At 47.6% G+C, this 23,814-nt stretch overlaps 1 protein-coding gene across 2 annotated transcripts in view; it reads right to left on the bottom strand.

Annotated features, from left to right (window-relative positions):
- The window catches only part of SEMA6A (semaphorin 6A), a 125,550-nt gene extending 102,362 nt beyond the window's left edge, over positions 1-23,188 (bottom strand). For both annotated transcript variants that reach the window (XR_005832557.1, XM_040622557.1), the window contains exon 1: positions 22,572-23,188. The gene's annotated coding sequence lies outside the window, so the exon portion shown is untranslated. The remainder of the gene's footprint in view (positions 1-22,571) is intronic.
- Between the last annotated feature and the right edge of the window lie 626 nt (positions 23,189-23,814).

The raw sequence follows: 23,814 nt of genomic DNA, 5'->3' as shown, positions 1-23,814 counted from the left end.
TCTCAGATCACTGATTTCCATGCTATTTACTTCTGTGGTGACTTCTGAGCCTCCTTGGTTGTATTTTGAAAGTAAAATAAACGTCTCTACTGAAGGCTGGTCACAAGTTTCACGCTGTCAGCATGTCTGGATTATTTTAAGAAAGGAGAGATTACCAAGGGAAGGATCCTGGCCAAGGTTATCTGACACCATCACCCCACCTTTTAGTTCGTGAACTTGAAACCAGGTCTGTGAAATAATCCTCTAAAAGTGCTAATGTTAATAATACCTAATGGTACAGAGAACCCCATGTCGGGCTCCATGGGCTTGAAACCTTGTCTTTAACTGGCTTCACTGAATCCCAGCAAAAGCAGAGACGATACGGAAGGAGAGGTGTTCTCCGGTGACCCGTCCGCGCGTGCCCAGGGGACACCTCTGTGCCCTGCAGACCTTCCACAGCATGCAGGTGCTCTGCGTCTAACAGTAGGAGCAGTGCCTGAGGTTCACCTGGGGGTTTACACTGTAGAGAAATGTATGACATCATTTGGTCTGCACCAGAACCCTGGGACCAAAGATTGGCTGTCTCATCATCTCACAACACGAGGAACGTCATTCTCGGAACGATTCATTATGTCAGAGGCTCCCAAGACTGACCAACCATTACAGTCACCTGAGGGATATTTGACTCTGGCAGATTCCCAGGCCTCAGCCCTGGAGATTCTGGTCAGGTAGGCCTCTGGCAACCCCATTTCCCCAACAGCTCTGTGCCTACACTTCTTGCCCTTAAGAATGGGAATCCAGCATTGTCAAGAGAGGCCTTGGGTCAGCTCTGGTTTTAAGTATTAGCATCCATTAGCACATGTAACGAGTAACTCTGAAAGCAAAAATGATCGGGTGTAGTCTCTGTTCTTGGGGATGTGAAAGGGGAGGGGCCTTATGGAATTCATAAAGCCCCAGTTAGATGAGGTACAGGCCATGACCAATGAAAACATGGGCAGGAGACCCCGAAGGGGGGCTGTGGAGGAGGGGAGTGAGAGCAGGGGTGTTGGGTGTAGAGAAGGTGTCAAAATGGGTCAGGTAGGCGCAGAAGCCAAGTTTGCCTGTGTTACAATTTAAGTGTAGAATCAGTTCTGCTTGATATTTTCTAGTGCATACATAGACACACACACACACACACACACACACACTCTTTTTGCAGCTTATGCCTCATCAGTATGCTTACATGAACAGATTTTGGGGGAAAAGAGTAAAAATAGGAAATACTTATCTAGCACTTACTATATAACAGGCCCTTAAAGCAATTTACACATATCGACTCCTTTATCCTCACGGCAACCCCGAGGCAGACACTATTACTAAGCCATTTTACAGAGGAGGAAACTGAGGCACAGGGAGGTTAAGTGGTTTGCCTGAGGTCATGCACCCGGCGTGTGGTGAATTTTGGGATTTGGACCCAGGCTCCTGCCTCTCTGCAGGTGACCGCGTACTGGCCGCCCCTCTCCCCTCTTCTCTTGCACACGTAGCTCCCTTCCCTCTCACCCCAAAGTTTTGACCTGATTACTGAATTCAGATATAATAGGTACCTCAAGGATGTAATCACAACAAGTCTGCTCTACCAGCTTCCTGTTTGCAGTTAAACGCAGACCTCCTACAACAACATCATCAATAATCCTACGAAGGAATTGGATGTCTGGGCTGACGTGTTCAAGTATCAGGAGCCATCGGCTTTCTGACAGCTAGGGTAGGGCCTTCAAAAGAATACCTGCCTGATGTTCGCCACAAGGACCCTCCTTAGAGTCTGTCACAGGATCCTGTCTGCAGATCTGGACTTAGTCATTTACATCGACCAGAAGAACGGTGACAACAAGAAGGATAGACATCCTGCCCCCACCCCGGTCATGGACACCAGTGGCTGAATTACTGATTAACCTCGAGAGAGCACTGCAAAGGGAGCCATGGCCTTTGTTCCTATTTCTTTAAAATTTCCCAGAATGTGTAAAATAACTCTATTCCCGGCCTAAGGCTGCCTCTGATGTTCACATTTCTTTTTTTAAAAAGGATTTTGTAGCCAACCGTCCTTTTCAACATGTTTTAGTTTGCCAAGCTGAAAATTACAAAGCGTGATAGTTGGGCAAAAGGATGAGAACACATAACTTTACCTCAACCATCTTTTTATTCCGGAGGGAGAACGTTTCTTCTCTTTTTCCTTGGAAGGGTGAAAGGGGTGATGCCTCTGAAAGGGCCCTGAAAAGTCCTGCACCCATTGTTAAGTCATCCTCCAGGTCAGTGGATGGTTTGGTACAAAACGAAATCCTCCAAGGTCGTGCCCGTTGGGATGATGCCCATCCCCGTCTCTCGGCAAAGCTGCACGAGGCCAGGGGGCAAGTCGGATAAGTTCCCCAAAAGGTGGAAGGTGAGAGAGGGCCTCCGTCTTAGGCAGGACCTTAGGCTGCATCCTGTCTACCAGCAGAAGGGTTCACCCGCCTCAGCCTCTCAGCCTGCAGGCACAGACCAGTTTCTCCATCAAGCCCTTCTGACGTCAGTGGGGGACAGTCACTTACACTTAATTACAGGAAGTGTTAATAATGGGGGCAGTTTTACCAGCCCAACAGAAACGTATTTCATATGTGGTGCCGCATGTTGCCAGAGGTGATAGGAAGGGAAGGATGTTCATGCGACCATTGCCAAAATAGGCTAGAAAGTTGAAGTAAGATTTTTGTGGGTGTTGGGGTAAATAAGCAATGGTGGAGGTCCTTTCTCTAGGAGAAAAGCATCTCGCTGCACCGACGAGGGTCCGGGGGGAGCCGGCTGTGCTCCAGAGAGCACTCATTCATCCCCAAGGATCCTTGTGAGTCACCGGAGGACGCTTCTCCATTTGGAAAACAGAGGCAGTATTGCGAGTTTGCAGACTCGCAGAGGAAGACTAAGGAGGTGTCTTACCTCTGAATAATGTATTATACGTTACATGACTTCGGAGCAGACCTATTCTTTGTGACTGTATTGGGAAACTCTCGCTAATACATTCACTTAAAACACAAATAGCCACCTCATTTACTTTTAAACACTTGGAAAAAAGCACCAAGCATAAGTTTCAGCTGAATTTCTTATAAACCCCAGCGTAACCACCATAGGGAGACCACCTCTGAACTCCCAGGTTCCGTCCCTCAAAGGTAGTAAATCCTCAACACGCCCTCATGTTGGCTGCTTTGGCTGATCACGCTTGGTGTCATTAGCGTCTGTTTAATATGGCAGCTGCTGCCTTGGGGGCCCTTGCAAATGGGGGCGAGCAGAGCCTTGGAGGGAAGCGAATCCTAATTGCCTGCTGCAGGACTGTGTGGCGCTGCCGGTGACAGCAGCCAATGGGGAGAACAGGAAAGCAGGAGAGAGGGTCTGTTGTACTGATGAAGTGGCATTCCTAGAACACACTGTGCTATAAAATGAGATTTGGCTCCACAGTGCTGAGAGCAAACAATGGACTCAATAGGCCCCAGCGCTGGTTGCTGGGCATATTCTAGCTCCTTCAGTGGGAGCTGCCTTTCATTCAAGGGAGTAGGAGCCACGCTAGAGAATGGGAAGGAGGGGGTGTTATTATTGGTCCAGGGAAATCCCGAGAGTAAGATGTGGGGGGTTGGGGGGGGGAGAAGGCCAGGAGACTTTCAACCGAGTTGTGAAGACCACAGTGCGATTCCCTCGGACGTTCAACATGCGTCAGCCCAAGTTGATCATTTTGGGGGAGAAAGAACTACAGAGATGACGAGTCAAATGTGTCCGGCCTCTCTTGCTGGGTTAGTGTAGTGTAGGCTGTTCCAGCAAGATCTGGGTGGACGGTGGGTCTTCATTACATCTCTATCTCTGGAAAGGTGTGGGGCCAGCGAGGCATTAGTGAGTGTGAGTGGGGGCCATAGAGCTTGGTCTCTGTTCTGTGTCCTAATCCACGTATGATTGGAGTCCACGGAAAGCAAATAGTGCACGGCGGCATCCGTAAAATGTTCTAAACCACCTGTGATAAAACTATATCCCGCCGTAGAAAAAATTTTTTGTCAGTCTCTAGCTGGGTAACAGATTCTGTGAGTAATAAGCCAGGAGTTAAAAGTTTGCTCCCAGCTTGCAAAACAGAGGGAAAAAGAGAGGAGAGTGATTCCTACTCAAAAGGCTCCAGGCACTCAAAAGACAGTTGAACTGTTGAAATCAAAGACAGTACATTGTAGCCTGTACATGTGGGAGCAAGTCCACCTAATCATGAATGGGGCATTGTCAAACCAGTTTGCCCCTGAAATCGTCCCTTTAAACTAATTTAGGTTTTTCAAAACTCCATTTTAACTAAAATCTTTGGGCAAAATCACATTGCACTTACTAAGATTACAATCAAAGGTACGAGATAAAGTACATTCTGTTTGAGGGTTCACGTGAAGGTAACATGTAATTATTTCTACAAAGTAGTTGTTCAAGAATTAACCACATCGAAACCAAAATCATGGAGAAAATTCTGCATTTTAGGACCTGCCTCGGTGGCAGGTGGGTGAAATCCAAAGGACCCTTGATTTGGCCACCTTCTCGAAAAGTTTCATTGGTTAAACATGTACCTACAAGAATACACAGACACAAAACAAACAACGAAATATTCCTTTTGGAGGTTTTATATCCAGGAGCCTGGGGCGCCCGAAATCCCCGAGTGTGGAGAAAGCCGTTTCCCACCAGGCCTTCCCCCTAAGTGGGAGGGCAGGCTTGGGCTTTGAGGTGATCGTGGCCACATCCAGCCCACTCCTGCCTTATTTGTTCAGATCATTAGGACGGTGCCAATCAGCGCCTCTTTTGGTGAAGGTTTTGTGTTGTGAACATCTGTCCACTCGCATCTGGCCAGGGCCCAAGTCCATTTCACAAGAAACACCAAACAGCTGTCAGATGGTCCTGGGTTTGGATGGATACCAAATGAACACAATCCTCTTGGCCACCAGGGAGGCGGGGCCCCGGTTCCTGTTCTCCATCTCCGGATGTACCCAGGCTCCAAGCTCTGACTTGTTAGCACATTCCCCAACTCCTGACCAGCAGCTTCCTGATTTTTGTGTATTAGGCTTTGCCCATTGCAGTAAATACTCGGGATGGATAAAGCCAGAATTAACTTGTGTTTACTTGAGAGCTAATGAGCAGTTTGGCCCTTGTTTTTCCTCTGTGATCACCCAGCTTCTTTTCTGCCTTCTCGTTACACCGCAGGGAAGTGTAGGGGTGAAGGCTGGGTTGGACTGGGGATTTACTTTGCAGGTCCACCCACTTTGCTGTTTTGTGGTTCAACTGTTAGGTTTTCTGAAAAACAAGGGTTTACAGCTAGTGAATCACTGCGATGTTTTCAATTTATTGGTATAAGTGGCTAATGCCACATAATCACTTAAACTTGTATTGTGGAAAATGACCTTTTCGTATTTATACGGTGGTTTTGAGTCAGATATTAAATTAACAGAGATCTTTGGGCCCTCTTTGTTAGTGAAGATTCGTGAATCTTGTGATTCTAAATACATTAACTACCATCAAAATATTGTATACCGAAAACTCAGTGATAAAATCTTAGGTATTATTCCCTGGGAGTTTCTATATCCTTTATTTCCAGAACAGAAGAAAGTTGTAGCTTGGGGCATGTGGCATAAGCCTGATAAACTCAGCCTCCTACCTGAGCACGAGACCCCACAAAGGCAGATTGAAATGGAGCAAAACCTAGTCACCCCACCTAATGCTTTATTTAATATTTTGGAAATATCCAGTGGGATCTAACATATAGTATAGCTTGATGTGCGTAGTAGGTATGCATTAAATATTTCCTAAATAAAATAATGCGTGATGATTCAGCCAGTTATTTTGAATCATGCCCTGACGTACAAAAGAGCAGAGAGACAGAGACAGAAGCAGGCAGAAAGATCCTTCTGGATGCTATCATCTTGTCATCATCTTGTCTTTTCAGTTTTAATTTATATGCCAAGAACCATACCCTGCTGGTGACATAAAACACTGTATTATAGTCAATTCTAATAAGAGGACCTGTTGTCTAAGAATCATAGCTGATTTTTATTGAGTGCTTATTATGTACCAGACATCGTTCTGGTACCTACTACGGTCACATTTAGTCATGAGAATCGCTTTAGGAGGTAGGCTCTGTTAGTATTCCCATTTTACAGATGAGGAAAACGAGGCACAGAGAAGTTAAGTAACTTTCCCAAGATCTCAGCCAGTAGAATAGGAAACTCCAGAGTTCATACTTTTAACTACTTCCTCGTGTCAGCCCTTTAGAAGAAAAGAAGTTGACTCCCAAGTGGAATTTTGACCCTCAGCTTCAGTCTCCGTGTGTCTAGCCCTCCTGTGGTCTTGTTCTTCCTGATGGAAGTTCATTTTTATTGAATTCGTGTCAGTCATTCTGCTGTGAGCTGATGTACTTAGAACCTCGTCACGTGACCTTCTTAACCCGCTGAGAAGGCCAACGTTGTACATGCACAGAATAGCCACCGAATCGGAAATCTGCTCTCTTCACTTATTGTTGACTCTGGAGTATGCTTACTCTTACATCCAAGAAAAAGCAGAGTTGGCACTACTGTCAGAAAGTTCTTAATGCCACAGTGTAGGCTGCAATGCGTGCATCTCTCCTTAATATCTTCAGAGGATAATCTACAAAGGGCTGGAATGGAGTCTTTGAAGGCTTGGAACAGGGGAGCGTATTGACCTTCGAGAACTCCTCCCCGAGGGCTAATCATGCCAGAGACTGTGAGGCTCTCTGACCAAACAGCTCCCACCCAATGGTGGCTGGAAGTTTTTCCTTGACAGTTGTAATTTTTATTTTTAAAAAGATTTTATTTATTTATCTGAGAGAGAGAGAGAGAATGAGAGTGGGGAAGGGCAGAGGGAGAAGCAGACTGCCCGCCGAGCGGGGACCCCAATGCGGGACCCGATTCCGGAACTCCAGGATCATGACTTGAGCCGAAGGCAGTCGTTCAACCAATGGAGGCACCCAGGTGCCCCAACAGTTGTAATGTTTAGTTAAACTTATTACAGAAGGCCTTTGAGACCTATTTAGTCCGAGTTTTATTTTATCATCTATCACTCTTTTGCGCGCGCACGCACACACACGCGCGCGCAACACGTAAGTGAAATCGGTAACATCCTAGCGCTTGTTCAGTGTCTGACTTCGTATTCAGAATTCGACTTCAGTGCGCATGTCTCAAGGCGTGGGTTTCTCCGGACGCTGTTGTCCCGTGTGCCACCAAGAGCTTTGGTGATGGGCATCTTCAGATTTGCTCACGATGTTTCAAACCACATTGCCGTATTTAGAGACGGTGCCCAGCGGGGTCGGGTTCACCGCTGACTAGCTGGTGGCATTCTGTGTATGTTTTTCCACCTTTCACGGGAGCCCAACAAAAGCGGTTGTGTTGAGATTAAGTAACACTAGAGGGCAGCCTACAAGTTGGAAACAAGTGACAGGAGGCTACCAAAAGGAGAACTGGGCGGATGCCAATAGGTAAATACTCTCTGGTTCAGTCTCTCAGCGCTCTGACACCAACTCATGTACGGGGTCCCCGCATAATGCAATACGCCTTAATGTTTAATTTGAATCGGCTTTTAAAAATAAGTATGAAACTTGTCTCCCTTCTCGAAACTCACTTCATTTGTTAGAGCTGCCTGATGGGACTCTCATTCTGTTTTGTTTCACTTCTGTTATTCAACCTCTTCTTAAAATACAGAATAAAACTTCCCCAGTTACAAGTTGTATTTAGAAACCCCTGAAAGAAGAACGTGATGTGAAGGGTAAATATAGAATCTCCATCTTTTTAGGATTCTTTTTCATAGCGTAAATGTTCGTTCTTTTCAACCCTTCAGGACATCAGGGGATTCTGTTGGACAGCTGTGCTATACTGACCCTTATCTAAAGGTTGAAACCATAAACTAAAACCCGTGATACCTCAATCACTGATGTAATGAAGATTTATTTCTTCCTAAGTGAAATCTTATTAAACACATTTTTTCTTCCACTATATAAGCAGTGTCCAATTTTAGCACAGAGCAGCCGACAAGGCCTCACTGTCTGCGAACACTGTGTTATTAAGTAAACAACACAATTTAGGTGTTATTTGTGTTTTGTGAATTACGTCGTCTGTAACATTTTAGTTGTACAAGGCAGTGTAAGAGGTAAACACATATAAATTGGCCTGGCACGGAGTGGGGTGGGGAGGAAGGGACCGATGCATGTATGTCTAATTTCAGAGTTCAGACACTTGGATGAAGTAAAATTGTGCAGAATGAAAGGGACAGGGAGCAGGTGGCTTGGTTTCTGAGCTCACACGAGCGCACCGTCAGCGCTCCCCTCTCCTACGCTTGTGTAACCCGTTTTTATAGATGCGCTGGATGGTGCTTCGGTTTTCCTCAAGTTATCCACCTCCTATAACGGTATTAACCTCCCTAACCTGGGAGAAAGTGGCCCCAGCTGCCAAGGCCAAATGTGACAGTTTAAACGCTCCGAATTTCAACATCTTTAGCGCTCCCTTTACAGAGCTGGGTGTGAGCACGGTAGGGCTAGGCTTTGGTGTCTGGCCTATTATATGTTATTTAAATATGGGCTATGACGGCTGTGAAATGTGAACTCTGTCTGCAAACCTGAGTTCCACTGGCTCCCGCTATCCAGTCGGTTCCCCTGATAGGACAGCATGGAGCCATTTTTCCTCCTCCTCCTCCTTCCTTACCCCACACGTCCAACTGGTCTCTACGTCCTGACGGCTGTATCTTGCTTTGTATCTTTGCTTTGTTTGCTTTTTTCTACTCACAGTGCGAGCAGATTCATATTTCTAAAACACACATCTGATGATGTCATCTTCTTGCTGAGAAGCTTCAACCTCCTGCCGAGCCGGGTCCCCCTCTTGAGCAGGGGAGAGCCCTTCACAGGGAGCTCTCAATCTCCCTCTGTCCTCGGCCTTCCACGCCAACCCCCCCCCCCCCGCCAGTCGCCAGGAGGACCCCCTTGCTGCGCAGGGACCAAGTCCTCCATTTCCCTGCTTTGGGCCTTCGCTCCAACTTTTCCCTTAGACGCACGGCTCTTCCCTCCACTCCTACCTCCTGAAATCTCCTTTACACAACTCAGATGCCTCCTCCTTCACAAGGTCCTGCCTCACCTCCCAGCTGGACGGAGCTCTCCTTCCTGTCCTTCTTAGCATCCTTAGCCAAGGACCTCAGCTTAGCAAACCACTCTGCTTTAGGGCTGGAGAACCGTCAGACCTTACACCAAAGTGATTTTTCACGTTATCTGCCTTCCTTGCTAGAACGCCCAATGTCTGGCCTCTGTCGGGTACACAGTTGATCAATACATTCTCAACTAGGTCATCACGGTGTCTCTGAAGTATCGAGAACTCGCCTAGAGTAAGTGCTACCTGTACACTCCGCTGCTTTCACTAGACCTGGTAGCAGGGACCAGAGAATAAAATGACCTTTGTTGGAGGGAAGATCCACCCACGTTGACCAAGACGGTCTGTTAACTCCTTGCTAGAAACATGTTTTATTAGGTACAGGTTACGAGCCCTCAGGAGGATATTCCTGCCACAGTATCTGGTTCATCTTTCTGCCCCTCTGGATCTGCCCTGTACCACGGTCAGAGTTTACACCTGACATTGCTGTTTATTGTGTCCCTTCTATAAAACAGGACCGGAGTCCCCATCAGAAACATCCTCAAATATCCTCCATTTTTCAGTTGATCTCCTTTCAGAGGACCACCCCAGACCCTAAGAGCCTCTGGGGACAGTGTCCCGAAATGGCGTTCCACTGGGTCCTAGTCGTACTGACACCATACGTCCTTGGAAAGCTCCTTCTCTGCGTAATAGGCAGAACCTGACAGTGGCTGTGCTTGGGAGGCTGTAATTGTGTTTCAGAATTGTTTAAGCATTGAGGAAACAGCGCGGTGGTGTGGAGAAGCAAAATACTCAGATTCAGAAGGTTGGGGACCCTGTCCCAAGCCCTTCCCTCATCGGTGGTATACTCAGGCAAATTATTTGACCTTCTTGAACCTTGGCTCTCTCATCTTTAAATTGGGCATCACGATCCCTGCCCTGCCTAACTCAGGTTGTAATGATATACAATGAGGCAATGTTTATAAATGCACCTTGAAAAATATCCTTATAAGTAAGGTCTATATTATTCCTAATAACACTGTTATTTACTGTTGATGTTGATGGTTATCAGCTAGCCTGATTTTGGGATGCGATAGCCTCCCGAGGTAGAACAGTCCTGTGTTTGCACCTCCTTGCTGGAAGCCCGTCCATCCTCTCCCCCAGAGGTTACCACCCCGGAAGGCCTGTCTTCACTTGAAACACGGGCAGTGAGAAACAATGAAATATGCAAATGCATTATGATTACTTTTAATAGAAGAAGCACTCTGAGTTACCACTAGGTAAGGTCGACAATAAGCAAGAAGTGATATTGTCCTAGTCCTACATTTAAAACCTTTTCAAGTTCTGCTTGGAAGAATTTGCATTTCAATAACACTGTGATAATGTCAAGCTATTCACAACATTTCAAAGCCTCCTCTTGCACACCTGGCAGTTGTAGGAGCTGCTGGGGAGCTGGATGTGGCTGTTTTCTAACAGCAAAGGCAATTATGTTGTCCTTTTCATTCTCGGGAGCGGATGTGTTTGGGCAATATTAACAGGTCTTATGTTCTGGACATGACAAAATATGGGAACGAAAGCTCCACCCTCCAAGATATCCCACGAGAATTAATTAATCAGCATATTCAACATGGTGAACTTCCCCTCGCCACAAATGAGAGGAAACACCTTGTAGATAAAAGTTGACTTTTGAATAGGAAACCTTTCCCTGTACTCTGTACATCCCTTCAAAGAGAAAAGTATCCAATGGATGTTTGTTACCTTTTTTCTTGGCTACACAGGGAACTACTCTGTTCTTTCTACTTTTGATACCATTAGCATCTCCCCTTGGCTGGGCAAGCATGGGATCTTGGGTTGACTTTATTTCCACTAAAAGTAAAACCGTATTGCATGCAATGGGACAACCATCTTGAAAATTATCTTAGATAATCACTACCCTAGAACACAGTACAGGAAATACGACAGATCAATTTAACTTAGATAATTTCTCATTATGATGCGTATAGATTGGTAAGCTTAATTGTAAAAGTGAAGCATTTATAATTCATAAGCACAAATTATGCTAAACTAGATGGGCTATATGCTATTAGAATTTTATATAAGCTACAGAATGGTTTTTCACACAAATTTAAATAAGAAATTTATAATATATCTAATTAATATATCTAACTTTTATTAGACCCTGTAGTTAAAAGTTGAACATAAGTAGCGCATTAACGTGATGACCCAGCTTCTTGATACCTGTTGTAGAACTCATGACACAGGAAAAAGTACTTTTAACCAAAAGTAAGACCTATTTCTCTCCTGTGCTTTCAGTATTCTCTGGTCTTATGTTTAGCACATGGTAACAGGTACTTTTGGGTAAAGGAAATCCCACTTGGCCCACCAGCGCCAGTTCTTTCATTTGAAAGAACTCAAAGTCCCATTCAGTCTTGGGGAGGAAGGGCCTCTGGTCCCCCTAGGAGCCAGTAATTATCAGTTTTGATAAGTAGATTCCTTTAAAATGAAAAATGGTCCCCCCAAAGGTTGGAAGCGCTCTATATCACAAATAAATTTCAGTTGTCCTTCAAGTGGTACTTCTTCCTTTGCTTGACCATTTTGCAAATGATCGAGAATCACATTTTTCATATAAGAACCTAGTATGGTGTGCACGGCAAGATAATGGAAGCATGTTCAAGTCACTGCTGTCTGGAAGTGTTCCACGAAAATACAGCCTCCAAGGCATTGGTGTCTTGGAGGCACAAAAGAAAATCTGTAATCAGAAATCATTAATTAAGGTTAATTAAAGTCCACATTGTATCTGACTGACATTCACACAAAAGTACTGCTTACTTTTCTTTAGGCTACGTGTGCGATACTGTGTCTGCCCGGACACCAAAGAGTAATCACAATCTCGTTATTGCCAAGAGGACAGCCAATTGAATTCACACAAACTCTTCTTCCAATGAAAAAAAGCTTCTGATCTGAAATATTAGTCCCACTGTCCTCCCCATCACTATGACTTTAAAAAAAACACAAACCAAAAAAGAACTCACGTAGGAGAATACTGTAAAATGAGCAAGACCTATTTTCTACCCTGTTGAATAATCAGAGGTCCATCTTACTGAATTTACAAATGCATGTTTTCTTTGCTTCCCAGAGATATTGGGAAGGGGAGGGGGAGGGGGAGAAAGGCGGTATGGGGGCTGGAGGGGGTGTAATTGCAGCCTGTGGGTAAAGCAGACCACGTGATCAGAAACTGCTGTGACACTTAAAAGTGTTTCTCCTCAAGGAATTCCGGTGCCCAGAAGCCTGGTGAAGCCAGTAGCAATTAAGGCCACGTTATCCTTTTAATTTACTTGAAATTATTGGCCTCTAAAATCAATCATTTAGTGCGGTTGCGTAGGGGACGGGTCAATATAATAGGCACGTGCATTAAAAATGCTTGTTGATCTCACGCAAAAATTTTGGCAGGCTGGATCTGGGGAAATTTAAAACGGCTGCTTTGAAGCTCACCCTGCAATAAAAAGCAGTCATTTTCTAGTAAGGAAAAAAAAAAAGTGACTAATTTTCTAGATGAGACCCATTTGTGATGAATTCAAGGTTTTTTCCCTGTGAATCTGCCTGGGTTTTTATTTGCTGCCTTGCATGTCCTGAATTCAGTGCTGTTTGCTTCAAGTGTGAGATTGTTTTATTTTATGTTTTAATCTACAAAGGAATGAAATGGCTTGGCTTAGACTGGTAGGAGTCCTTGAAAGTCCACTTGAGAAATGGGAACTAAAGCATTAAGAAGTGTAGCAGTATCTGTGACACGAGGCCCAGTGTACCTAACAAAGGAGAGCTGTGTTCTCCATCACCCACGGAGCACATACATCACTGAGTGTGTGCATCTCCTTCTTGCAGCAGCTCACTCCTCCCCGCCTTTTCTTGACTCAGTCGCCCAGTATATACACAACCGGACAGCTTTTCCTGATCAGCCCTGAAGTCGCAAACCTAAAGGCAAAACAGCCAAAGATGATGATGACGAAAAGGAAAGAGATGCTCTCACATACTCAAGAGCTTGGGCCTCGGTCACAAAATGCGGTGAGATGGGCTCTAGCTCCTTCGTAGTGTGTGTCAACCCTAAAAAAATAACAGAGGTTGAGCCGGAAGTGAAGCACAGAATGTTTCCACCGCCATACCGGAGCACACCGTACAGCCCTCCTGAGGTCATTCTGTTTATTTAAGCCATCTGCAGAGCCAAAGCCGAATCATGGACCTGAAATTTTGAGCGAAGCCGTGAATGCCCTCATTTACCTCCACACTTGCGAAGAGCCTTAATGAAGAGCTCGCACCCTTTGGCTTTCTTGTTGAAAGATGAAAGTGACATCAGTCCCTGGACGGTAATTCTTTTTTTTTTTTTTAAACCAGCAGGACCGAGCAAGAGGCAAATCCTGGAGTAAATATCAGCTGGATGTACACGTAACAAGGTCCAGAGAGACTCAGAAGTTGCCTCTTCTAATCCAACGCTGAATTAGACAAGAGGTGGTTTTTCGGTCCTTTCAGAGCACCCCCACAGCCAAAATCACTGCGAGGCTTGCGAGCCCTGGTCTATCTCAGATCTTTCCCAAGACACCCCAACACTATCTGAGGCACTGAAACTATGGCAACCGAATAAGAAAGCAGCCTCCATGATTAATAGATGAAGATCCCAGCGACAGTGTCTAGCTGGGGCCATCATTCATGATGCGAGAAGAATTAGCACGGAATCCATCTCGCAAACCATTTACAAGTATTCTCCTTATAAAAACCCACCCAACTGCCATCCCGCTGCATATACTCCAGTTTAGAAAGCTATAAACAATTTGGTTTCTATTTATCGCTCGCCACGCAGAGAGGAGAATGTTCTTAAGAACTCAGATGCTCACGTTTTTGGAATAACGAAAGGCTTACTAGACTGGCTTTCCACCTGGGTATTTAAAGGCCCAGGAACAAATGCACTCAAACACCAAAATATGTGAATGGAGTCATGTGGTCCTCCGGGGTAAAAAGGAGGAGAGACAGTTGTTGGATTGTTTGAGTGGGGTTTGTGTGTGTGTGTGTGTGTGTGTGTGTGTAATGCAGTTTTTCATAAAGCATTCCATTTTCAGGAAAGGAACGTTTCCATTCACCAGCTCAATCAGTATTCTCTCAGTTTCCTCGTCCAAGGACACTGGGAGTCTGGGGGAGGGGTGGGGAAGCTTTGGAGTTCCTGCAATATTAATGACAAGATTGAATACTGTCCTTAAAGACAGATTCGGGAGTAGGAAAAAAAAAAGGAAAGAAGAATGGATCCATCACAGAACTCTTGTCTATAAAACTCTTATGTAACATCCAACTGTAATTAATATATTCTTTATTTCTTCCCAGTTCCTAAAATGTTGGTTTTCTGGTGGCATGTTTGCACTGTGTTCAGTGACAGATGCTGTTGTGTTCTAGAAATGCTTCCAATCGAATTGTGGCAAAGGCTTGGTTTTAACCACGGAGGGCCGAAGGGATGAGAGAAGGGTGAAAGAGCATCCGTTTTAGAGATTCTTCTCAATTTTTTTAATTGGCGTGGATCCTTTGAATTAAATTTTCTACAGGTGGAAATTACAGGTTCGTTGGAAACCACTAGAAAGTGCCGAGTCGCGCTCAGTGAAAACCTCAGGTCCACGGGCTGTGTGTACAAACACCCGTCTAACCATATTTTCAAAGCCACAGTCAGCACACTTGCTGCTAGGAAGACCTGGCCCTTCAGTCTTTGGGGCATGTTAATTGCTGATTTATTTCACTCTCTTGACATCCTCTTTCCACTTACAAAGTTTAAGAGACATTTTTTTCCCCTCCTGGATGAAAATAACTATAATTCTAGGCCAGGGAGTCCGTCAGGGGATTGTGGTGATCGTACTATTTTATTGCCTCTTCCGCTGTGTCTTTTAGGAGTGAGATGCTGCTCGCTGATAAGAACTTGTATGAATCATTTGAGTCCTCTGTCAGGTAATAGGGCAGTATACCAGTCAGTGGAGTAGATACTAGTTCTCTTGGGGTCAGCCAACTGCTTGCTACATTTGGTGGCGAAGGTAGTGTTTTGCTTCTCCATGGAGATTTGCTGTTCTCCCAAACTGATTTCAGGCTTGGCCAGGGAAGGGTGACCCAGCAAGTGTATGGATGGCCACTATGAAGGCCCTCTGGCGGAAGTCCCAGCCACAGCCTCCCGGAGCAGTCAGCAGATAGGTTCTGGCCTATGACAGGTGTGGTCCTTGGGGTCAGTTCACCTCGTCCCTGAACCAACATGACAGGCTGCTCTCAGATTCTTGAATGCAGGCAGATTGTGTATTTTATTTTTAGATGTTAATAAGTGAAGGCGATCCTTTTTTTTAAAGCAGTCATCCTTTAGGCTCTTATCTAATGTAAAGTCTTGTACTGCCTGCAGTGGTTTTATTGGTGTAATGTTTTTTCTGCCACAGTTTGGGTGTGAGATTTCAATATCCAAAGTCAGGAAAAGGATCACGACTCCTCTTCCCACGCCAGTGACTCGTTCACATGCTTCCCCACAAGCTTCACCGTGGCCAGCCCACAGTGTGAATGTTTATTTCTCGTCCAGAGGTGGCTTCCTTTGTACCATCTCTGTCTGTTACCATTTTTACTCTCCCCAGCAGGGCACTCTCTGTGACTTCTGTCACCCAGATAAAAATAACACCTAATATTTAATGAGCGAGTCTCGGGTGCCATGCATTGGGCTATGAATTTTACGGATGTTGTCATATTTACTCTTCTCAACAACCACAACATTAGCATCCTAGTGGCATCTTATGGATGGAAACTGAGGCAGAGAAGTAACTGGCTCAAAGTCACACTATTTGGAATTGGCAAAGAAAAAAAAAGGGGGGGGGATGCAAATCCCAGCGTGTTGTGTCTGCCTAAGAAATGTGGTCTCTGCATTGTCCCTTTCGCTGCCCACTGCCTTCCCCTGACAGTCCCTCCACAGTCATAAACCCAGTGACACTAAATTTTGGTGAATTCGCCCTTGTTACGGCAAGGATCCAAACTCCTTTCCTCCTGCCCCTGGATCACCCTGACACGTCTGTCCTACATTAATGCTTACACTGACATGAACTGTTTTAGGACCCACCTCAGCAAAAACAATGCCCTTACTTTTTACAATGCCTGGCAGAGTGCCACGCCAGTGACCTTGCCCGCTTTAATGGTCACACTGAAAGCCGCCCTCCCTTGAGGTGGTTGGCGTCCTGATGGATAGGGTTGCTGCTCTCCATGCTCTGTGAAGACTGTCAATTTCCAATGAATTTGAGGATGTTATTTAATTTCATAATGTGGTTTATATGAAAATGTGACATCCACAGAATATAATCTTTCTTTTCTGATTTAGAAGAGGATGAAGCAAGATCTCTGCCAGGCATAGGGTCTGGGGTGGGGAGAAAGGAATTAGCATCAGATTTTCCTAGTTTTCAGAGTGCATTTCGTATTTTACCGAATACACTCACATTTGTGAGTTCATATTCTCCCAGCATTCCTGTAAGGTGGGAGGCATAGGTTTACTATTCACAAATTTTATTGAAAATAAATTAGATTCAGAGAGGTTAAGTGGCTCCTCCAAGGTAGTAAGAGCCTAGAACTCAGGACCTCCGAGTACAGGAGCTTCGAGCACAGTTCGCACAGCACCGGGCAGAACTGTGGGTTCATAAGCGAACTATCTTCTCCTGCCAGAAAGGTGAATTTTAAAAAGTACCATTAGCAAACTCCAAAAAAGCACAACAGTTCTGTGGCCAGTGGTTAGAATGCAGAACAAATGAGGCCAAGGTCAAAAGCTCAATCCCCATAAGTGCTGGCTGTCTTCCTAGCTCTGTTTCTTGGCAAGTTGCGTTTACCTAACTAAGATTCCCTCCTGCTTCAACCAGGTGTCCCACAGATGTGTGCTCTTGGCCACAGAAGGGGACTGGGTGAGAGTGTGGGAATGAGCAGGCTCCAATCCATCACCAGGACTGGGAAAACAACCCGCAGTGAACGCTTCACTAATGGTACATGAGACAAATCACCTGTGTACATGGAAGACAGTGTCGCTCGCGCACGTGCGTGCACACACACACACACACAGAGAAGTATTTCATTGGATGAAAACATAAGCTAGAGAAAGAAGAGCAGATAAAAGAGAAAGATTAGATGCTTGCAAAAAGTCAGTCTTTTTTGATGGATTAATCAATTAATTAATTGAACGAATACCTGTTATGAGGGGCCTGTGGTGTGCCAGGGACAGGTTTAGGTGCCAGAGATGCCGCAGTGAGTGGCACAGGAAAAAGTTTTGCCTTGTGGCATTATGTTCTAGTGGAAGACAGAAGATAAATGAGAACAACATCGTCAGGCTGTAAAAAGTGAGAAGGGAATAAATGAGGCAGGCCAGGGGGGTACAGAGTCTTGGGGAACAGCGTGAAGTAAAGAAGGTGATCAGAAAAGGCTTCGCTGCGGGAGTGACATTTGCAGAGAGACCTCAAGAATGTGCAGAGTAAGTTGCACCGCTATCTGGGAAGGGAACCATCCCAGGCCACGGAAGGGCCAGGGTGACGAGCACACGCCTGGCATGTTCGTGTAACCCTGAAGAGGGGTGGAGATCCGAGAGATGAGGGGACAGGAGCGCAGATGGCATAGGGCTGCCGAGGCCATAGGTCGGACTCTGGTTTCTACTGGTAGAAGATGGGAAAGCATCTGAGCAGAAGTGATCTGATCTGGCTTGGATTTAAAAAAAAAAAAAAAATCATTTTGGCTGCTGTGTTGAGAATAGACTGTAGGGGGCCAAGAGCGAAGCAGGGGGACTAGCTGGGAGGCTGGCACAGGAACCCGGGGGCTCGGCCAGTGTGAGCGAGGGCCCCAGGGACAGAAGAGTTGGAAGAGGCCTGCGTGCTTTAGAAGGAAGGGCCAGCAGCATTGCCGCTGCGGTCGAGGGGGGCCTGATGTAAGAGTCAAGGATAACTCCCAAGTTTTCACATGCGAGCATCTCCAGGGATGGCGCTGCCATTTACCAAGATGGGGAAGATGATAAGAAAAGCCTACCTGGGGGAAAGAGAGCCAGAATGGGGTGCTCTGAACATGTTAAGTCTGAGACGCCTATTAGATCCAAGAAGAGCAACCTACCCTGTAGGATTTACTGTTTGACCCGGGAGAGAGGTCTGGGCTGAAGAGGCTGCTTGGGCAACACTGTAGTGAGTCCTGGCACTTTTATAGGACACGCGCCATTAGGGTAATTAGAATTACTCTAATCAAAAAGTTTTGCAAGAACTCACCTGCTTTACAAGCAGGATACCCTCGTGTATATGCTCTGCTGTCATAGTGCCATGCCGAGAAGTATCCTGTGCGCCCTTTTCCCCCTGAGGCTTGTGGGTATGACATCTTACTTGCCCATTTCAGAGGGATTAAATGCCTCCCTCCCTCCCCTACCTTACCATATCCCCAGGAGGCAACCCTGTGGTTGCCAGCAGAGAATAGCTCAGTTGATGAGAAAAGCCTTCACTCCGGAATAAGAATAGAAATATCTCCGAGACAGCTTGGCTCCAGGGTACCTCAAAAGAGTCGGGGACTCTAATATGGGAGGGCACGGCAGGACGTTTCCAGGCTCCACCTTCCTCTGGAAGCGGGAACACCCAAGGAACACCCACTCTGAGGAGAGGACAATAAATTGTCTAAGCCTGGGCGGGGCAGGGAGAGGGAGATACAGGCATTCTCTCTCTCAGGCTCTGTATGCTGCAAACGGCAGATGCTTAATGAAAGCATTTGCAATTAGTTTGGCTTGTTCTGTGATTCCTTTCTGCAAACAAATAAGATGGGAGAATATATTCGCTTTTGGCAATCTAGTTCTAAAAAACTTCTCCCGTGATCACTGTTTTGTCCTGCTCCGAAAAGAGCTGAGGCACTGCGTACACATAGTGAAGTTATCTGCCTTACCTCCTTGTTCAAAACAGTATTTTGTCTTCCATTTCATATGGGAGTGCAATTACCCCTTGGCTTTTAAAGCATGAGTATTTATTTTGAATTTAATACAAGTTCTTAATTTGGGTGCCTTATTTTTATTCAGTGAAGATAACAGTCTTCTAATTCTTGCTATCCTTCTGATTCAACATACTAAGCAATGTTATCCGCCTACTCAAAATGCAAATGCTATATTTTTTTAATGATGGGAAAAGCATTCACTAGACTTGGAAAGAACTTGAGGGCTGTGTGTTTGTGTATGTGTGTCGCTGTGTGTGTCAATAAAGAGTTGCACTTACTGCCACTTTATAAGAACCACTCACTGGAAGCCACGGTAGGGGGGAAGACGACATGTCCACTCTAAGTGGAGAAATGTGAGTTATGTGTGACTGTTTCTTTCGTTCATTTATTCAACATTTACTTGGGTTTCTACTGCAGTTCTCAGGAATTTTTAACCTATTGGAATGCAGCTGTTTTATCCAGTAAGTATATTCTGCAGATGGCTCCTGAGACAATGATTTTGGGTGGCTGCTGAGAATTTACATATTATATGCATTGTTGAAGAGTGTGGCCCATCTCTCCAGGGTGATAGTTGCAATGCACAACACTTCGGGAAGACTGTCAGCACACAAACACTGTAAATAAGAAACAGGAACTAGAGCGCTCCCTTTCTATCCGGTTGAAAAAAGACGCAACACAGAAATTACGTTTTAAACCTGATACTCCATTCTTTCCTGCTTTCGGATTGGTTTGCAAAGTGCCTCATTCAAGAATATCCTAAAGCCAAGATCATAAGTCAGAGTGGGGGTTACTCAAGATTCAAAAGTCACCATATAAACAAGCACGGGTAAGCCAAATTGAGATAGTGCAATTATTTTTTAACAGATAGTTTAGGTTGATAGGTGGAGACACCGTTCTGCCACAGTATTTAAGGTTAGGTTAATAATTAACTTTGGTGCCTGGAGTAGTTTAATCAAAGCTTACTGTAAATCATAAAACTGCTCCGTACAGACTAAACAGGGTATTAACAAAAATACAAAATGCCTGCAATCTTGACCCCTCGTAGCCATTTGGATAAGGTGTAAAAATATGATATTTTCATTCAGAATTGAGCCCAGGCATCTTTACTCTGGGGGGAAAAGCCTAAATAAAGGATTCATGTGTCTGGAGCCAACAGTCTTTCCCCTGCCATCAGAGTGGACTTGATGCCCAAGATGTGTGTCTGAAGGAAGACTGACGATTACCAGGATTAGAGAAAGACAAGGCAAAGACGCTCAACCTGCCTACCCCGGAAAGACTTAAAAACCAGCGCTGGGGGGCATTACATAGCTTTCTTGAGATCTGCCGGCAGAACACTGCAACTGGGTTAACATTTTTCAGATTTGAGGCAAAGAAAGTTGTGCTTAAAAGTGGTAAGCATCTGCGTGTCTGTGTGTGTGTGTGTGTGTGTGCGCGCGCGCATGTGTGTGTGTGTGTGTGTGTGTGTCTGCGTCTGCGTCTGCCTTCGCCTGTGTTTTAAACCTTTCATGCATCACAGTAAGTAGCGACTTGATTTCCATCCAGCGTAACCAGAGAGCTGTCCCACCTTGGCCATCACTGGCCACCGCATTTTCAAAGCAGCCACCTTGCTCCCAAGGACCGACTGGAACGGCCATTGGGGCTGCCCACTGCGATACAGGGGGGAGGCCGCTGCTGGAAGTGCTTTCCTTGGCTGTGAAGACAGCAGTTCCTCCCCCGCTCCAGGAACACCTGGCTCCTTGTACCATTCCTCCCTGGAAACCCGCCGGCTGGAAAAATGCGCGTGGCAGGGGGAGGCTGGGGATGTTGCACTTGGAACTGGTACTTACAAGCCCGCGAGTCCCGGCCCGTGTCCACATGCACCCGTGTGCCAGCCACTGTCCAGTGGCCGCACCAGCATCCTGAATCTTGCCCCTGAACTTCCCTTCCCTCCGCCTCGCCACCGCTTTCTCGACTGGACCGGCAAGTGCAGCGCTGAGACCCCAACCCAATTGACTGCTGGGCGGGGGAGCCACTGTCTGTAGACCAGCACCTAGCTCCCCGCATCCTGGGCGGTCCACCCGCTTCCCTCTGGGTTCGGTTTCCCCCGGGCTGCACAGGCTGGACCCCATTCCTGTCGTGCCCGTGTCCCCTGGCTTTCAGAAACTTTCCAGAAGCGCCTGGTCGAATGACCCCGTGCTGCAAAAGGAGGCGGCGCTGGGCGGAGGGGTGGCGAGGCGGCGAGGGAACGGGAAAGAGCGGAATCCTGTTTCCTTTCCCGAAACGCACAAGTTCGGGACTGCTCCCGGGCTCCCCCTGTACCGCTCCGGTCGTGGGAGGAGGGAGCGGACCTCAGGATCCTGCTTTGCTGCGTATGCCACAGTGGGGAGCTGAGAAAAAAAGCGGAGAATCTGGAGCAGAGACACTTGCCACCCCAGCGGGTCATACAGGGAGGGTGGGCACTGTCGGGCTAGCTCCCCAGCGCCTCACTGCCCCCGAGGCAGCTCTCTAGGACGCGGCGAATACTTCGGACATCCAGAACCTGTGGCCGGGGCAGGGCCCTTGTCTGGGTAGCAAGCACTGTGTCATCTTTTGCAAATCTTTCCATCCTTCCCCCTCCAGGGACAACTCCTTTCCGTAGAGGGACCTCGTAGATTTGGGGGGAGAGCGCCCCGGGCGCCGGCCCCAGCGTGGCGGGCTCTGTGCTAGAGGGGGACGCAGTCGCGACAGATGCTGTCCTTGCCGGCCAGAAGGGAGCTGCAGCGGGGGATAGAGGACCCAGGGCGGGGGGCGCCGCGCCACACCGGGAGGAGACCGTTCCTGGGCACTCATTCGAGCAAACAAAGCCCGGAACCTCTGGTGCCAGCGGCCGCGAAAGCCGGGATGTCACCAAGTGGCAGGGCGCACGGGTACCAGGGCCATTACAAGTTTCTCGCACTCCATAGAGCCCAGCCCAGACCCCGAGCGGACAACAAAAGATTCTCTTCGCTTTCCCACCGTCTCTGCGAAACCCCTTCTCCCACCACAGAACCCAGACCTAGTGCTGGGCGAAAACAGCGCTCTTCTACCCAACGTCCTCCAGCCCTCGAGGGCAGAACCCTTTTTTCAGCTTTTGCACTAGGACCGGGCGCTTCGGAGAATCCCACCCTCTCCGGGGCCTCTCTGCTCCCTGCTGGCCCGAAAGTGAGGACGAGCCCCGGGTCCTGCACACACATTCCCCAGCTAGGCAGCACGGCGCGGTCGCGGTCCCGGGCGGCGCCGGGCTAGTGCGCGGCGCGGGTGGGGAAGCTCGCAACGCGGAGCCTGGCGGTCTCCGGCGCACAGGGCGGAGAGGAGCGGCGGGCTGGGCTCACGACTGCTCCCCAAGGGCCGGGCAACGCTCGGGAGACAGACACCAGACAAAATAAAACGCAGCTACCACAAAGCCAACAGCGCGTGCCGGCCGCGGCCCCGGGACCCGCTGGCTGGAGTCGAGCCGCCAGGGAGGTGGGGCGCGCCGGGGCGCCCCTGCCGTACCTTTTCGGTGCATCGACGGGCAGGCGGCCGGGGCTCGGAGCGGGAGGGTACAGCGTGTATCCCATTTAGTAATCCATTATCGAGGAGATCTCTCCGGGCCGCAAGCTGCGCTCTCTCCTTTGCAAGCCTTTGTCATTCCTACATGTGTGCTTGTCTCTTTGGGGGTAACAGTCGCGGCGACTACTTTCTGGGAAGCCAACGCGCTGTGTTCATCTCCAATGACAGGCGCAGAACGGGAGAGGAAAAAAGAAAGAAAAAAAAAAAACCAACAAGGAAGGAGTAAATGTTCAAGAAACTCTTCTCCAAATCCAAATTCCACTTGGATTCCACTCCGGTGAGTCCCTTCGGTGGTGTCTGCGCGGATTAACAAGTCATTTCAGGGTGGGGGGCGGGGTGGGGGCTGGGACAGGGGGCACGCTGTAGCCCCGATCTACGACCGCGAGCGCTGTTGCCGCGGGTGTGGCGATGCTGGCCGCTGCTGCCGCTCCTAAGCGGGCATCGCGGGCGGTCGGCCCCGCAGAGAAGCGCCGCTGCTGCGTCCCGAGCGCCTGGGCAGCAGAGTGCGCGGGGAGCGGAGTTGGCTGCAGCCTCACCCGGTGCCGCTCACTACTCCTCTGTCACTGGAGAGGCCGCGGCTCCCGGGCGGAGCCAAGTCCCGGACTGGATTGCGCAGAGCGGACTCTCCTCCTGCAACCCCGCCTCCTTTGGCTGGCGTCTTCTCCGACCCAAAGGAGGACTGTGGTGTTTGTGTGTGAATGTGAGTGAGCGTGGCGGAGAGAGGGAGAACCTCCGCGGTGTGGCTGCAGGTGGAGCCTTGCACCGACTGGCCAGTGAGGCTCCTTGCACCACGATTCCTGGCCCCCGCCGCGCTCTGGGTGGAGGTCCCGGTGGGGTTGACTCAGGCTGGAGCCCAGCCCCTGCTTCCCCCACCCCCGCATCTGCTCTAGCAAGGGGGGAAAAAAAATCCCGGACAGCGTTGCTGAGCCCTGCCAAATCAGAAAAATAAATAAAAATAGACGTAGTGCAGGAGCGAGTTACAAGAAAGGATCTGTTCATCGATTTTCTTAAATGGAAAAGTTTTAAAGGATGAGGGTAAGTGAACGATGAGCCTTTCTAATTCTGATTACTGTATCAAGAGGTTGATTCCAGAAGTGATGGACGCTCTATGCACCCAGATGAACTGGATAAAAGCCGGTGCGGTTAAAAACACACTTAGAAGAAATGAACAGTTGTTAGTTAACGC

Source organism: Ursus maritimus, unplaced genomic scaffold (genome assembly GCF_017311325.1).
Source record: "Ursus maritimus isolate PB19 unplaced genomic scaffold, ASM1731132v1 scaffold_5, whole genome shotgun sequence".
Lineage (NCBI taxonomy): Eukaryota > Metazoa > Chordata > Mammalia > Carnivora > Ursidae > Ursus > Ursus maritimus.
Note: the sequence above shows the minus strand (reverse complement) of the source record. Positions and strands in the feature narration are given on the sequence as shown.